At 37.5% G+C, this 18,336-nt stretch overlaps 2 long non-coding RNA genes across 4 annotated transcripts in view; one reads left to right on the top strand and one right to left on the bottom strand.

The window, feature by feature from the left end:
• Positions 1–9,271: 9,271 nt before the first annotated feature.
• The window catches only part of LOC140681689 (uncharacterized), a 24,986-nt gene continuing 15,921 nt past the window's right edge, over positions 9,272–18,336 (bottom strand). For both annotated transcript variants that reach the window (XR_012052742.1, XR_012052739.1), the window contains exons 2-3: positions 9,739–9,907; positions 9,272–9,470 (exon numbers count right to left, since the gene is read on the bottom strand). This is a non-coding gene — a long non-coding RNA (uncharacterized lncRNA). The remainder of the gene's footprint in view (positions 9,471–9,738; positions 9,908–18,336) is intronic.
• Positions 18,082–18,336, top strand: part of LOC115490949 (uncharacterized) — a 35,966-nt gene continuing 35,711 nt past the window's right edge. For both annotated transcript variants that reach the window (XR_003956878.4, XR_012052738.1), the window contains exon 1: positions 18,082–18,218. This is a non-coding gene — a long non-coding RNA (uncharacterized lncRNA). The remainder of the gene's footprint in view (positions 18,219–18,336) is intronic.

Here is an 18,336-nt window from a genome sequence, read left to right as displayed (position 1 = left end):
TGAGGAGTCAAAGAGGCAGATTTCCTGCAGCTAGTGTGTCTATAGCTATAAGTATTGTTGAAAATCAGGGCTGATTCTCTTTTCACACAAGCTTTATTCAGTGTATCTATTGATCTGCTTGGTATAAGAGAAAAGCAACAGGCTTGTTTCCTTTCCTTGAGAAAAGGAAATTTCTCAAATATATGCATTCAAGTTATGTACCAATATAAACCAGGAAGAAAATTCACAGCATCTGCATTTATAATGGGATATAAATTCATGAAAAGAGCCCAAAAGCCACTCTAGTTTGGAAAACAATCAGCTGCTACATCTCATTGACTCTGATAAGGGGTTGTATTCTTTTACTCCTAATATTGGGGAACTGATTTAGGATACTCACATTGAAAATCCTGAAATATTGATTTGCTTTATTTGTATCCATCTCTCTTCCTCTTGTCTCTGCTTCAACAGAGTCCACATAAAAAGCAGCTTGCAGTCACTGTTTTTGGAGGTGTTTGGACAAGTTCTGCTAGGCAAATCAAGTAAGTCTGTTTTCACTGTTATCCTAATGATAAAGTGTGGGTTGTACCCACTATCACTTTGAACTCTACCTTTCATTATCTCTTACTTGCTCTAGAACACAGTGAAAAATAGGGAAATGCAGAGGAAGTTGCAGCATTCTGGGTTTTTTTAATTTGCCCTGATAGAACCCAGGACATCTCCAAACCCACTCTAACTCCCTTCAATGCCACAGGGCAGAAATTAGTGGAATTAGATTCTACCAGACCTCTACTACAATTCCCTGGTAACACATCTTTTCCTATGCCACAGGTTTTATCTTGATATCTTTGGCAAAATAGGATAATTTTGTTTTAGATAATGAAAGTCATTATTTAACCTTCAAAGTGCTGTGAATTAAACCTTTCCCAAACTTTTTTTATGTATCTTAATTACTACTGTCCAGCATCAGAAATATTTCATTGTCCTTTAACTCACAAATTTCTAAAAGTAACATGAAGAGTTTTTTGATACAACTTTTAGAAACACCATCAAAATAAATAAGTGAAAATAAAGGTGAAATAAAGGTGGCCCCAAAGCCCTCCATTAAAATCATCAAAATGTCATCTTTATTAATTAAAAAACATAGGAAGAATTTTTTATTATACAAGTATCTGACAAAATGCTTTATTTTTCTTCTTTATTGGTTTTACAAAATTTGTAAATACAAATTTTGACCTAGAAATACAGAATAAACTGTGGGAATTGCTTCCATGATGTTAAATGTGCTGTTGTTTGTCAAATTTTCTTACAAGCAATATACATAATTTTAGAAAAATAAAATTTTGAAACTGTCTGTGTAATTTCTTTTCTTTGTGTGAATGCACATTTGAACTTCAAAAACTTGTAAGCTTCAGTCTCTATGTTCACAAAACTGGTTTCCACCACATACATTGTCTACTTAAGCAGAGCCAGGAAGGCAAAATGCTGCAGCTACTCTGGGTAGGAACTCCATGGTCAGCAGTGTCTGCTCTGCTATAGCTGATTTGTGCAACTCCACGGGGGGTTTGCAGTGGGAGTGGTTGGCCACTGAAAGATTTTGTTATGGAATCTCTTTGCTGTAATAAGTTTGCCTTAATGGGTACTGCATCACATTGTATTTCATCACCACACAGGAGTGAAAAACCAAGAAGAGGGACTTTAAGGTTGCTTCAGAGCAGATGGTTTTGCAGCGCAGAAATAAATGAAACTGGTATCTGCCCTGACCAGTGCTTGCCAGTGTAAGTTCTCTGGGGGTGCACAGCAGTTATGTGTTGAGGGCCATCCCCGCTGAACCTTCTGCACCTGGCAAGATGTCCCTTAGTCAGAAGTGCCAGAAGCTCCATTCAGACATGGCAAAAAAAAAAAAAAAAAAAAAAAAGGCTATGTGATGGCTGTGTGATTTTTTCATCTTATATTGCTAATATAGTCTTGCCTTTCAAGCATCTCTGTTAGACTTTGTTAACAAAATTTCCAGAAGAACTTCTAGAGAAATGGTTCGCACAGATAAAGCTCAATCTCAAGATCCTGCGTTTGCAAGCTGTGCAAATCAAAAGTTTTACAAAGAATAGCTCTTTTGTAATATGCTCTGTAAGTACCAACCAGGCTCTTTAAACAGTCTCAGCAGCCCCACCAGCAGGATGCCCAGCCCTATCGACTGATCTTCCAGAGCAAACACATGTTTTAAGATTCTCAGATTTATTACGCTTTGAAAAGCTTATTAGAAGAAGCAAACTAAATGTTAAATTTTTACAATCCAGTATGTAATCGTATACAAGTGCATTAGAATAAACTTCTCCCTTTCCACACCCAATTTCATCACTGGAATGGAAATTACAGTGTTAGCTCTTAGGAGAGGGAGTTGCATCTGCATGCAATGAGAGGAAGAGATCACATAATGGTTTGTAAGGCATATCAGATTTATTCTGTGAGGTAGATAAAGGTCTTTTAAAGGTCTTACTCCACTTGTGGAATGAATTTCTTATCATGTATAAATTCTGTGTAAAACATTTCTTTTTCCAGGATGTGGTTTGTTTTCTGAGAGGGGAGAGAAAAGCTAAATATTTCCACTCCTGTATAATAGAAAATCCTCTGATTTCAAAAAGATCACACCCTGAGTGGTTAGTTAATACTGGAAACATAAAAAGGTACACTTTTCTGAAAGATCATTTCATTCCAGCTTTTCTAACCAGAAACTGAGTGAAAAATGTTGCAATGTAAGAATAGCCAAAGAATAATGGCAATTTTTAGAGGAAATTAAGTGTGAATTTGGGAATCAAAATTAAAGCAAATTTTAAAATGTTATAAATTATATTAAAAAAAAATAGAAACAAGCCTCAGAAGATCTTTTGAGTTGGTTCATAACCATATTTCCTTTGCTAAAAAAATAAATCTTCATTTCATTTCATATACGAAGTTTACAGAACACAGCAAAATTCACACCTAATTTTTTCCAAGAAAAAGTTAAACAGATAATCTGATAAAACAGCATCAAAATTCTTCCAAGGAGAGTTTAGGACATGAAAGTGATTTAGTGACACCAGTCCAAACAACAATGAACTCATGAAGAGGGCTTCCATCGGCTTCAGCAGGCTTCCAGAAAGGCTCAAAATGATTAATGGAACTGATGACAGGGGAAGAGATTTTACTAGCAGTCTTGCTGCTCTATGCTGTTAACCCTCTTCCCAGAGTGATCTGTATCCCCTCACTTTGGGAAGTTCTCCCATATTTGGCTCCCTCTATACCTGACCACAAGGACAGGGCTCTGCAGGGAGCTGAAGAAGCCATTCTCAAGAGGTAGGAATGCAGGGAGCATCCCCATCACTCCAAGGAAGGTACTGGACAAAACAGAATTGTATGCTACAAGGCAATTAGTTAATTGTGCTGTCAAATGGAGACTGATTTCTACAGCTTCAGATTGACTATTTTAAGGTAAATAAAACAGCCAGTTGCACTTTTCACAACCATTAGCAGACAGATTCTCCTCTTACATTGGTTAGTGAGAAGAAACACTTATTTTCTTCCTGAATGTTCAAGTCCTTCAAGTATATGTATCAGTCTACATTCCCCCTTTTTAAGACAGCTATATCACTATTCCACAATATTAAAATGCCACATTCTATTGCAGGCCAGCAGGAAAAATAATTCTGGGATAAAATTTTCAATATTTGTATATTTTATTTGAATTATTTTGTAAATAAGGCCACACAGTTATTGTTCACTGTTAGGTTTTTTTACTTATTCACTGTTATGATGTTCTTTACCAAAATGTTCTGGTTCAGTCTTCTCTCATTGAAGAAACATGGCCACAAGTTTTTAGATCATTACTATATTTAGGAATTCACCTCTGTTTGTCATAGACACAGAGATATTAGCAGATGGCAAAGCAATTGAATGATGATGTGGCCTTGGCAACCCAGGACTTTATAACCTTCCAGCTGAACTCTAACAGTGTGATCTATCTAGCATAAAATTCCAGTCTTTAGGAAATTGCAGTTAGCACAGAGCACAGCAATAGACATTTTCATCAAAGCGGGCTGTTGTATGTGCCAGCCTTGTCTTCTGATTGCTGCGCTGTTCATCCACCGAGGATTGCATACAGTTAAGACTGCAGGCTTCTCTGCCAGGACTAATTCGGGGGCTGTACATATTGAAAGATATTATCTGTATTTCAGGATCTCAACCATTGTCAAATATTGCTCTCCTCAGGTAAAGTACAATAGTATAAAAACAAGAGGTTGCTTTTTTTTTTTTGGTGCAGAGTAATTTTTTTTTTTTTGTACTAGTCAAGAACACTTCAAATACTTTCATAGCAGCTGCAAAACAGTTTTTCAACTTTCACTAATAGACTTACAAAGCATAAAGGGGCCTCCTCATCTGTTCTTAAAAACGCAGAAGAAACCTGTTATGACAGTTCCTAGCAATGCTGCTTTAGGCACTATTGGGCTGCTCACACAAACCTGAGGAGAAGTGAGTGCAATGGGCTGTCCACAGAGCTAGTTCAAACATCAGAAATGAGGTGGCCACATTAATTCTGCCTGGATTAATCAGCCCTGCCAAGGCATCCATGCATTAGCCCATATGGAGCACTGACATGGCTCCATCCCCTCTTTCTGGGCATCAGGTCCTTAGAGCTGGACTGGATTTCTCTCTGTTCCACTGCCTTGTGCAATTCCAACATGCTCAGTGGTGCCCCTGCAGCAGTTTAACAAGTAGAGTTATCTCTGTGTGTCTCCCCCCTGTTCTTACTATATCCATTTAAGGTAAAAAGACATTATATCATATTATGTCAGCAAATTAGACTACCAAATAACCAAATAGACCATTTATGCCCAGGAAACTGACATACCCAGAATTCCCTAGGCACAGCAAATCCTTAACTCTCACTTTTGATTAGGATGCAAACTTTCCATTTAATGAAAAGTTCCAAAGCCCCTCAAAAGTCTTCTATTCTGGAATAAAGTCTGTATCAAGGAAAAAGGCTGTCATGGACAAAAGTACTTTAATTTTCTCGGAAGTAGAAGTGTTAAAAACTGTGTAGCTCATATGAAAATGTTTTAAAAGATGGTTATCTTTTATATATTTGCAGTTATAATGAAGTAGGAATTTATGACATGAAGAAAAGGCAAAACTATTCACAAAAAAAGTTTAAAACGATTGTGCATAGTTGAAACATAGTGTACATACTTCTGAAGTATCCGTATGCTTCATAGGAGAAATTCCTACACAAAAACTTTGCAGATTTCCCTTGGAAAAAGACCATATAAAATAATTCTCATCTTGGTCTAGCACCAAGTTTCCACTGCTCCTTTACCAAAACAACAATGTAGTGTATACTTACACTGTGAGTGATCTGACCAGAAGACAGACTCCCCTCTTGTGAAATTTTAAAAAATTCAGTTTACTATACTGATTAAATTAACTTTTCCAATTTTTTTCCCCATTTCTTACTTGGAACTGCACCTCTAAGTAGAACTGGCAAATCAGGAGATAAAGAAAACTTATGGCTAACTTTATGCTTGAGTTCTTGAGTCTTGCCTTTTACCTTGAGCATGAATTCCTCTAGTTTTCATAGAAAGTTTAAAATTGTTGGTTTTTTTATAACGTTTTAGGTTAGATTTGTAACAATGACTAGAATGTCTCATGATTTCTAGAAATAATATCCTCTCTTTTTTTTACCCAATTTCCTCTAGCTCTTCCATTTTTTAAATCAGTATGATGTTGGTCTGATTTCTGTAGTTATTGCTGGAATCTTGCTCTTGATTTGGCATGATTAGGAAAAGTTGCTTTACTATTATTCTTTTGATCTGATGGAGTTTTTTTTGAAACAGAAACCTTCCCTTCCAGTAGCCATATTAGGAGGCTAGTTTAATAAACCCTTAAACCCCCTCATTCCTGATGTGGTGAATTGCACAAGGAACAGCTGATCCTGAATAAAACTTACCTAAGAAATAGAAAAAAAAGTGAGTTTTTTTATTTGTTTGGTTGGGTTTTTGTGGGCTTTGTTTTGTTGGGTTTTTTAATGTAGATCAGTTTTTTGATACATTCCAACAAGTGTTTTCTTTCCTTTCCCTCTCTCTCAAGGAAGACCTTGCTGGCCAACTTGCCTTGATATGCCCTGACCTATCACATCACATATGATGTGGTAGAGTCCTAGTGGGACATAGTGGCATGAAATTCAGAGGTGCTTGTGTCAAATGAGGAGTTGGGTACTTAACCCTCGGATGCATGATATTCTGCTCTTCTGATTCAGGTGAGGAGACGAGGGAGTGAACAGAAAATGTTAATCAGCTCCCTAATATACAATAACAAAGAGTTACTCAAGATGGTGTCTTTGTCCAGGAATAAGGAGTTTCTGCATGGCTGGGATTTGCATGCCAAATGCACACAGTGTTATTTTGTAACCAGGTCAGACCTTCAGTTATAAGTGACAGACATTTTCAATTATTAATAAAAATAAATAGCCCTTTGTAAAAAAGTCTGTTGTTAGAACAGTCATGTAAGAGGTGAGTAACCTGAGATGAATTCTCCATTTCAAGATAACTAAATCCACATCTCCTATAAAGTCACAGTAAAATCCTCAGAGCAGATTCTTGAACTAAAATGGCCTTAAATACAGGGACAGTTACCTAGCTGCTGTGCTCCCTCTGAGAATGGCAACATTCATGGACCTAGCAGAATTCCTCAAACTTGTTGACTTTTTCTTGAAAAAAAAGTGGAGTTATCTGCAGCCTCTCAGATCTGGTAACAGTTAGGTAGGGTGTTTTTAGAGATCACAATCTTAATTGTCTGAATTTGACCCAATTGTGGGGTTTTTTGCATCTGGATGCTATTTTGGAGCTCATCGGGTTTCAGCAGTAGAAATACAGGTTTTACCATTAGGCAAAAAAGCTATCATTCTCTTGATGCTTCAAAATTATTCTTTATAGCAGCCTGGGCTCCTGTATCATTTTGGAGAGTTCTTTAGTTAGAAACATCTGATAGTAGGCCCTCAGTCAGAGGAAAATCACATGGATATTCATCATCTGGATTACCACACTAGATTTTGCTGTCAATAGAGAAACATTTAGTCAGCTTGTTTGTCTGCTTTCTGTATATGGCATTAAGACAATGACAACCTATATTGTTTTCCTATTTTGTTGCATATCAAGTGATTCAGGCAGTTTCTTCACAGCTACCTTTGAAATGTTTTGTTTGAACTTATCTGAATTTTAAAGTCTATGTGTAATCTGCAGCTATCATTACTAGTCCTGGAAGACTAATTTTTTAAATATGCATATATTTGGGCCCTTATCATGAGTTCTACAAAGTGTACAGCTTGTTGGGATTGGTTTGAAAACACAGGATGACCTGCTAAAAAAGGCTGATGGATTTTTCTGAGATAAATAATATTTGAAATATATCAAATCCTGTAAAAATGCAATGTTATTGAACAGTTCCTTGAAGAATCTATGGAAATCTTTGATACATTATTATAGTGGCTCAGTACAATCACTGTTAAAAAAAATGCACCTGATTTTGAGCCTAATTTTGTCAAGGTTCAATTTCAAGCTATTGGATATTATTACATTTTTGTTAGCTCTGTTGAAGAGCCGTCTTATTATGAAATTTCTGTTTCCCACGTAGGTATTTAAAGACTATGATTAAGTTATCTCTTGATAAATTAAGTTGACAGTGTCTCTTGAACCTTGTGCTGGAAGATATATTTTTCAATTTCATTTTCCAGGTTTTTCCTAAAATCTCTCTAACTTTCCAACAGATTTCCTTAATTTACTGGACAAATATTTAAATAGTTGTGATATGCTAAAAAAGTTCAACTTCTGCTTCTTAAGTTACATATGTAAATGACGGGTTTATTAACCCTGTAAAAAAAAATATAGCAACATGAAACACCAGTATGCAGACTGAATAACACACCAATCTTCATAGTAATTTTTTCTCTTGGAGTTGGTTGTTTAGTACCACTGACATTATCAATGCAATTTTTCATATTTGTTATGGCTTAATAGTATTTATTATTGAATATTATTTATTTATTTATGCCATTGCTTGCAGCTTTAGAAACTCTCAAAATATTGTTAAGATAAGTCAAGTATCTTATTCAAGCTTGCATTTTTAGAAACTTTTATGGTTCTCAGCCAAATTTATAAGTATGGCAAGTCAGTTTAGAAAGATCCATTTTCACAGATGTTTGTTGATTAGCATTTACTGTCATTTAATATTTTTTTTTTTTTTGCACTGATTTCATGTCTGCTATTCCATGAGTTAGTACAAAGTGGAGATTTTTGCTCTATGTCCTGGGAATGGGTTGCCTCTTAAAGGTCATTCAATGTACAGCTAAAGCAACTTTTCTGACTTATAACTTTCTTGCAAACTATTAATTTGTTTTACCCATGTTTCACTCACTCACAGGCAGTCCAGTGTAAGTGGACAAGGGGTAGGAAAAGCTTTCCGGCTCAGTCATTTCAAATCTTTCTGCATTTCTCTCAGAAGGTCAATTGCAAAAGACCTCCAGTGAAATCCTCAGTCAATCATTTTAGAACAAATGTCATCTTGCTTCTTGTGTCCCATATGAATCAAGGAAAGTTATGGACACCCTGGAACTAAGAAACCTGCTCTCTAGACTGGTTTTTGAAGTTTACTGTAATATCTCCTACAAAGTAGAGAGCTCTATGAGACTGAACGAAGATTGCAAATCAGTGTCTTTCCTATAAGCTGCTTCTCCAATTTGGGATGAACATTTCATTATCTGTGTGTTTTTGGGTTTCTTCTATAGACATCCAGTGGTAAGCTTGATTGGAAATAAAGTGAAGGGTATAGTTCAAATAGTTTCCATTTTATTTCAAATAACTTGGCTTTTTTTTTCATTCAGTGAATGAACAAGTTCTTTTTCTCATGGGTTTTTAGAACCAAATTTTCCAACTAGAGACTGTATCTGGCACAAACCATTCCTGCACTTTTTATATCCTTATGGTCTGGTGTATCAAGTCAGTAGACAGGATTCTGTTTCACTGAGTGCTTCTTACTTAAACATGGATCTTATTTTGTCCTATCTCAGGCTATTTTCTGAAGGCATATTTGCCATGGGCTGAGGAATATTAGACTGTGGCATGACATGAAAATAGAGATTGAATGGTATTACAGAACATTACTTCTTGTGTAGGTAATTACAGAGACATGTAGAGATTTAGCTGAAAGACTCCTATTAGTAGCAGTAAAAATCTCATGGCTAAGTGCTTGTGCAAAGATTAGGAAGTTTGCAGATTTTCAAATTTTATTGAAGGGGTGGTAATGCAGCATCATAGAGTAAAACCCTCTTTTTCTACAAAGTAGGTGCAATATAGGCATCTTTAGTGAAAATGTCTTCCCTTTTCCCGATGGAGAACATCCATGACACTCTGCAGTGACCTCTCTGAGCCAGGAGAAGGTATTCACCTTCTATCATTCAACGCCAGCTACAAATGAAGAGAAGATAAACATTAAGAAACTTCTCATGGCAGGTTCCCTCCTCTCTTTGCTTCATCAGTGAAGTGGGTAATATGAAAGTTGGGCAGAATGAACACAAAGGTTCTTCCACATCTCCAAAGAAAAGCAGAGCGCATTGTAGCCTCAAAGTGAGATCCCACCTGCACAGAAAACTCATGGGAGTAAAAGGGGGGTTCTGAGATGGTATTTCATTGAGCTAAAATAAATTTTTAGAAAAGAATAAGAACAAATGCTCACCTTCCATGTAGATCTCCACACCCAGCTCAGGCATTTTCTTCAGAGACCAGTTACAGGCCACAAGGAGGGCTGGGAGGCAGAGTGAGAAAAAAGGGTGGCCATCCTGTCTTTGTGACAAGGTATTTCAGTGAAGTGATTTCAGTGAAGGAGAAGCTCAAAATCCTGTGACCTGTGAAAGAAAGATGGGGAAATCTGTGTCTTGACAAAAAAAGCTGAAAGATCAGTGGGATTTGTGAAGTGTCATCTGTGACACAGGGAGGAATGCAGAAGAATAGCATTCATTTTCAGGTAGCACAGGAGCAGTGAAGGGAACTGAGAGAATGACCATTGGTGTGTGTAGTGAAGAAGGACTCAAAATGATTGGAGAGTTACCACAGAGAAGATACAGGACTGAGTTTAATTTGGAAATTAGGGAAGTGCACACGAACAGTGTGTAGGTGAGGTATAACAGGTTATTTCCTCATCTGTTTTGCAACTACTTCTCCTGCAACACTGTCATTGGGACAAAGAGCAGTGACAACTTGTTGCAGCAATGTACAAAAAGGCATAAATTAAAGCCAAATGAAAATAACAATTTAACAATTCATAGCACAAATTAATCATAAAGATATATTGTTTTACTTTGTGATTATGCAAAAGATTTGCACTGAAAGCCAGCAAAAATACACCATCATCTATTTCACGAGAAATACATAAAAATTACCTTTAAGCAATAACTGCTTTATTTATATTCTATTTATTGGGTGTTAAGTTCTAACTGGGGCTCTATAATTTAATTAAATATGAAATTATTTTAATGTTCCATTCCCAAAATTGAGGAAAGCATGGGGGAAATTGATTAGAAACTAGAAAAGAAAAGTAAAAAGCAATGAAGGCTCAAACATAAAAAGAGAAACTAAAGTGTCATATGAAGTCTCATTTTGTTTGATATTGATTCCATTCATTCACAAAGGATGATGTTTAAGGTATTACTAATAAAATGAGCATTTTTAAAGGCTATAAAGTAATGTAACATTGAAAAATTATAATAGATTTCTAAGTGTTAAAAACTCATTGGTACACTTTTAAAATACTCCATTTTTGTCTTTTGTTTCTCGTCACAGAAATGACTGCAGTTTACATGCCAACAGAAATACTGATGGGTGACTCAAGGTTTTAGTCTGTAGCTCTGATAACATTCCACTTTGCTTGCAACAGTATCTGCATCAGTACTCTGCAGTATATGCAGAAATAGCTTTCTTCATCAAATGCTATATGGTCACACAAGGTTTTAAAATACTAAAATCAATATGAAGTCTGCTATTCATTATAATATGTTACTCTCTGATTGAACTTTTAAATATATTGAAACTATTTTATTTTAGTATAAATGCTATATATATAAGAATATGTTTTCTAAAATATTTTAATTAATTATAAATAATATATTAATTATAAAATAATATAAAGGTAACTTTCTGCTAAAGTCACCTGAACAGAGCAAACATATTATTTCAGCTTTTGTGAATACAATTGTGCTTCAAAGTGTGTATATTTTAATTTGAAGTCCAGATTCCGTTAATTTCCCTTAGTCAGGTTGTGTCAACCCATGGAACCAACAAAAGTAACTAGAATTTGGCCATACATTTGGCAATACATAAAACTGAAAAGCATACCAGAAAGAACTGTGGTTTTAAGTCTGCACAGTTATGCCACATTCTCACCTTTATGAGGCATGACTTCCAGCCGTGCAGAATGAAGAATGTGAGATCAGGAATCCATGGAAAAATACTTCTAAACCCATAGACCTGGGCCCAGTTGAGCACAAACATTGACATTTAAATCTGAAACATTTTTCTGAAACAGTCTTCAAGTACAGTGAAAAACATAATGACAGAAATGTTCTGTGTGATGCCAAATGCTGTTGTTTTCAACAGTAATGGCAATATAAAAAATGCAGGTGGTCATCTTCTTGCCCCCTGCCTTCTTCTTCCACACCTTTCTCTCTCTTCCTTCTCTGTTTTATCATTTAAAAAAAATATATTTTTACTTATTTAGACAGTGGAAAAGCAGAGAGAAGTTTAAAACAGCAAAATAAATTAAGTCTGTGAAAAGCACAGATGTTATGATGGCCTCAGAACAGCCGGTCTTAATGCACCACTATTTCTTTGAAATTCTCCGACCTATGGCCTCGCTACAGAGCCATTGAAATTACCAGGAATTTTCAGAGGACCTGACAGTGTTTAATCAGTAATAGTATCAAGAGTGGTATCTTGCTTTGCCATGGGATTTGCTGCAAACAATCACTTTTCCCCAGCTTCTGTCTTCACTGCCCAAATAAGTGCTCCTCTCTCAGTCACCTACTTCTGTGCTTGTGGGACCTGTGTGGGACTTGTGTGTGTGTATGGTGTATGTTAGACAGATCTTTATTCCAACGTGTCTTTCCTTTTTTCCCTCTCACCTAGACCCATAGTCATATCACTAACATAATGCCTCCTTTTGTGCAGTGTGGTGAGAAGGAATTTTCAGGGCCTGGAGTTACTTCTCAAGAAGTCAGGCAAGATATTTTTGAACACTGGTATTTATTTCCCACAGCAGTGAATCATCTTTGTGGTAAGGGTAATATCGTATGGTGCCATGAATTATATCTCAAAATGCATACAAATGCATGTCTTTGGTGGAAGGTCTGTTCATTTTTTTAGCATTTCATCAGAGTGGAACTTTGAATGATGATATCAAAGAAGAAGGAAAAATCTGCATGAACATGATTTCCAGGATTGGCGTAGCTGAATAAGAAACAAATAGCTGAACAGAAGGAAATGGTGTTGATGCTTCAGAATGACTAAGGGCCAGTAATGTGGAAAACCCCCAAACCCTACAGTATTTCAGCCAGATGGCTGCAAGATGACTTCAAGAAAGACAGCACTCACTGGCAACCTGTCCTTTCAGCAAAGAGAGGAAAAACCCAATTGCCCCTTGTCTCTTCCTTCTTAGCATGAGTTCCAAAGAGTCCCCTCCTACTTGGCAGCCTAGATGTGAAGCTTAGTCAGATTTTTATTGCTCCCTGGTTTGCATCCCTTCCAAAGCTTCCAGCCATTTCATGGTCTAAGCAGGCAGGGCAGCTTTTGCAATCCGCTTGGAGGAATCCTGTCATCCATGGGGATCATGTTTCACCTTCCCCAAAGTGGAGGGACACCCAGAAGGAACCATGCCAGGCAGATCTCTAGTTTCAGAAACTCTCCCTTTAGCATTACTAAGGGAGAGTTTCTAATGCCAAGAAGATGCTACTGGGCTTCCGAGGGCTGAGGCACTCTCCCACTTGGCATCCTGTATTTTGGAAACAATGGCAACAGCCTGTGCCTCTTACCATGTTTCCAGATAAGTGTTCCAGGAAGAAGTTTCTATCTATGTTCCAGTGCATGATTAAAGACATACTTTGAGCTAACACAGCACATGCCAGGTTTTCTCCGTCCACCAACAGCATAAAAAAAAAATCTCAGCTCCTGAGTGTTTCTTATCTCCTGGTTGTTTATAATCTCTAACACTAGTTTTTGTTTATTTAGCTCTTAAACGCAGACATAAAAGGCAGGGTGAGCAGGACTGTCTCTCTATTGATGTCATCAGGGGATACAACAGCTTTCACCACAACTGAATTTTATTAAAAATCTATGCAACTATATAAACATTTGCTTTTTTAACACAGTAAATATACATCAGTCTGAGTCCCTGCAGGAGAGGGAAAAGTTAGTTCTTATTTGTTTTCTTACTTAGGTGGCACAAGTAAACTCTTCAGTAATGTAGGCTATGTGCTCTAAGAGTGGGAGTTACTTTTTGAATTGAAAGAGGCAAAATTTAATTGCATTTTTTGATTGCCTGTCACTTACAAATTATCCAAGGATGCGGTCAAGTTTGATACAGTGCTATGCCTCATTGCAGCTCTGAATGAATGTTTATGGCTAAATAATACATCCCTGGATAACAGATTTGGAATATTGACCTTATGGTGCAAACTGTTTCTGTAATACAAGACAAATTGATGCTCGTCTTTCATTTTGGTGTTTTGGGGGTTTTTTGTTTGGTTTTTCATTGGGTTTTTTGTTTGTTTGTTTGTTTGTTTGTTTTATTATTAATTTAGAAAAAGCTATATCTCAATTTGTTAACCTTTGAGAAACTTAATCATTAAAAAACAGAAAGCAATTTGTAAAATATGTTGTCAACTTCCCAGTGGCCAAATCATCCTTTTGGGAACCTTTTGTGTAACATGAAGTTCCTTCAGATTTCCAAGTCATGTATGAAAAGTTGGCAGGAAAGTAGGAATTCCTCTGCATGAAACATTTGAAATTATCTGAAAACTTTTGTCTCCTCAAAGAAAGAAATAAAATTGTTTCCCATTAAGAAAACAAAACAAAACAAAACAAAACAAAACAAAACAAAACAAAACAAAACAAAACAAAAAAGAAAAAAGAAAGAGAGACGGGGGAGAGAGACACTGCAGCACAGACTAGCCAATGATGATTAAGGCATCTGCAGATCAGATAGTGCCCTGGTCTGCCTATAGCAAAGTGGAAAGGCTCTTTCTGTTCCAGTCCTGAAATCCCTGAAACTGAGATTCTGTCCTAGGGAAAGTTTTGACAAATAAATTAATTTCTGTGGAAAACTTTGATGTCAATGGCAAAAATTTCACTGTAAGAAATCCTAGTGTATAGGAGCTGTACAAGGACCTTAGCATCTTTGTTAGCTTTCCTTAACCCTGGAGAACCCTACCTGAAAGATCTGGAAGTAAGGTCCTTATTACTCTCCAGTATTCACCTTTTAATACATTTCTATCTTCTTGTTTCTTACATATCCCCTCTTCCCAAATACCTTGTTCATATGGCATTGAAAACAAAAGGTAGGACTCCTACAAAAGCCTTGAACTCTAGGACCATCCACCATCATGTCAGTTATGGCCCCAGATCAGAACTCCAGCTCTATTCAGAAAATACATACCCAGTTTCTGCTCTTAAATGCTTTGTCTTATCTGGGGCCTTTGTGTGTGACCCTCCAAACCTTATACATACAAGTAGTCTCTGTTGTCCTTAGATAAGTAACAGTTAACTGCATGTGCATGTAAAGGTTGCAAGGTGAGTCCCCTTGAATATCATTATCCCAAATATAATAACTGCTTTGCTGAAACTCACATTGTCTTTCCAAAAACAACCCATATTACTCAACAGAGAATTCTGGAGGAAAAAAAATGCAACCATTTGAAAGCAGGCAGAGGTCATATGAATGCTGCCCAAGATTTTTGATTGAGTAACGTACTTTGGAATAACTTGCTGTGATTCTTTGGCAGAACACTGTTTATTGTTCAAGTGAAATTTTTCACAGTTAATAAGATGGTCAGTTGCAGGTATTGAAAATATTTGCCCTGCCAAATACCACAAGAGTGAAAACCTTCAAGCTGGTTAAATAATGAAACAGAAATCATTCCAACAAACTCCTTGACAGCTGCTGGAGAAATTTCCAGAATGACCCAAAATGAAACTGTTTTATTGAGTAAAAATAAACAAACAGAAAAAACATTTCTAAAGAAAATTAATATGATATTTTGATTATATTATTTGTAAGGAACTGTTTGACAGAGCAAAACTGCTTGATGGATGTTGTTTTTTTAAAGAGGATGCTATAGTTTATCCAGATATTTCTCTATATTCATAGACTTCTTTCCATTGGCCACATGATATCATCAGTTTTTAAGCAGATTCTCCAGTGATGTTCATGGAAAATTCTGCTTAGAAAGCTCTGGTTAATTTCTTCGGCTTTGCAAGCAGAGAGAGTATGAATCACAGCAGTGAAGCTGAATTTGGACAATAAAACCCAAAAAATCCACACGAATGTGTAATGATTCAGGAGCAAATACTGTTTTCAGGAATTAATATGCTTGGCCTAATATGGATGAACCCTTGATGTTACTGAAAATACAACTCAGCTTTTTCTGACACTGTTTGCAAATAATATTCACATATCCTACCCCCATGTTCTGTAAGGCAGAAAAATGTTTTTCTGACAAGGGCACATCTGGATTTTGCCTACTTCCAACAATCTGAAACACATCTTTGCTATAAATTACTAAAGACAAAGTAACACTTTCACTAAAATCTCATGTAAAAAATGCACTCAAATTCTGTAATTACTTAAGTACAAAAAATACACAGATGTCCACATTGTTTTCATGAATTTCAGGGAATGAAAATGGCAATAATTAATTCTCTTCTTATCATGGAACATGAATAAGTATCTCAGAGAACCTAAATCCAAATCTGATTTGAATTTGGAAGGACTTAGCAACAACAGCAGCAGCAGAAGTCTTGTAAAGTAAAGTATACCCAGCCAAGAGTGAATAATGCATTACCCCAACAACCAATCCTCCCTTTCCAGTGAAAAGAGCAACTGGACTCTTACACAAAGCCTGAACTCACTGTTTACATCCTGAGGCTAGAAAAAAGAGAAGACATTTAGCATACACTAGTTCCATGGATAAAGTATCTATACTTGGTAATTGTGTGTGTGTGTGTGCGTTACTTAATCTGTTTCCCACCCATTACCCTAGGAAAAAAAAAAAAAAGGACAAAAAAGTATGAAGTGGGAAAAACATTAACTACAGTGTGGGTAAAATTCAGATCAGCCGTCTATGCCACAGATATGTTGTGTTCAGCCTACTTACTCAACGAATGTGGCTAAGATGCTCAGGAGTTTCCAGTATACCCACACACTTGAGATAAGATTGTAAGTACTGTACTTGGGACTGCTAAATTTGCAACCAGGTTAATTGTGTACAGCATCTGGGAAGCCTCAGCGGATTCCTGCAGAGACGTTGGTGTTTATTCGCAGTGCTGGGAAATCAAGTCGTTAAAATAGAAAGCAAAACCAGGGACAAATACTGATGGTTCAACGCGAGTGAGTAGCCCCGGTGATAAAAGGCTCAGGAGAGGATGCCAGGGCTCGTACGAAGTTTTATCGTAAGAGGCTTTGTGGAACTGTAGCTGCTTATTCCTCAGATCACCCTCTGAGAGAGCGACAGAGCCCCGGGAGGAGCTCCCTCGCGGGTGGTACCTCTGCGCTGCTGGCCCCGGGCAGAGCCCCGCGTTCCCCGCCGCGGCACCCGCCGCAGACTCGCGGTGCCGGGCAGAGTTGGCCGAGGTACCGAGTGCGGCCCGCGGGGGATGGCGGCTGGCAGAGGCTCCGTGCCCGGCAGCCGCCGCCGGGGCGTCGCCGCCCGCCCGCAGCGGGCCCGGGGGCACCGGCCGGCGGCCCCGCTCCTCCCGCTGCTCCGCCGGGCGGCCCGGGGGGAAAAACCCGCTTCTCGTCCTTCTCTGCGAGGGCCGGGAGCGGCGATCGCCCGTCCGGGCTGCTTAAAGCGTGTCACGTTCGACCCTTCCAGGTGCTCGGAAAACGGCCACACACAGGGTTAACAGCATCCCCGGTCGGACAGTATGTGTTTAATATGCGAGCGTATTTGATGTTCATTGACAGAGCAACAATAGGAATTATCTTGCTTTATGTACCAGTTACAAGGTTTAATATCATTATATTGCATGCAATATTAGTTTTTATTAGTCGCCATTAACAAGATGTTTTCTACTCGAATTCTCATTTACTTGTTCAATGCAAAAAATTTCTTTGTAAAAGAGAAAAACACATCTTCAAGTGTCAGCTATATTAAATTAAAGAACTGTTTACCCTTCCTAAGGAAAGCATATGTATCTAAATAGGCATCTTTTACCGTTTGCATAGTAGATTGGAAATTAGCATTTTTGTTCATTTTCCCATGTATGCACAGCGCCTGGAAGAGTAATACTCCATGCATATCAGATCAGCCAGCCTACAATTTTTGTGCAATATATTATTTGGCAATCTAAAATTTGTAATTTGCATGAAATTGCTTAATTAAAATACAGTCACTCAGGGTATTAATTTCTCTGTCTGGCAGTTCAACGTACTAAAGGCGGGCTACAGAAAATGTGAAATCCTGTCAGATGTAACAGTAAAATATTAGCAAAAAAAAAAAAAAATCCACTTCTGGCAACAAAGTGACAGAGTGATAATGCTTTTGCCCTGATTCTGGGTTCAAATACGAGCTTGGGTTGACATTGAAACCGGCGAAGAAATTTACAATAGCAACTCTGGCTTTTTGCCAATAAATCTGCATCACGGACCTTTCCTGGTGAGACCCTTTTCCCTCTCCCCACCCCCTTTACATTTTTCCCTACTAGCTAAGACAGAGAAGAAAAAAAAGTCTTTTTTTTTTTTTTTTTGAAGCCCAAGTCCCTTACTATTTTTGGCAGTTTGCTTTTGAAATCAGCAACCCTACTGATAAAATGATCCAATCAGTCCTTCCCAGTTGTCAAGACAACAGTTCATAATTGTACCAGCTCTTTCCATTGCAGCTAGACATTTCATAAATAGATAATTCTCTAATTGATCCAGCCAATCCTACTTTGCATACCCTGCCAAACTAGGTAAGCCCGGGTTCTATTCTGGTACGGCAGCAACTTTCTGCAAAGACAAGAAAATGAGCTTTATTTACCGCTCGAGACGGGGGACAGAGGAAAAAATACTAAAGAGGGGGGAGCAACT

This window comes from Taeniopygia guttata, chromosome 1A, assembly GCF_048771995.1.
Source record: "Taeniopygia guttata chromosome 1A, bTaeGut7.mat, whole genome shotgun sequence".
In the NCBI taxonomy this organism is placed as follows: domain Eukaryota; kingdom Metazoa; phylum Chordata; class Aves; order Passeriformes; family Estrildidae; genus Taeniopygia; species Taeniopygia guttata.
This window is presented reverse-complemented; position numbering and strand designations above follow the sequence as displayed.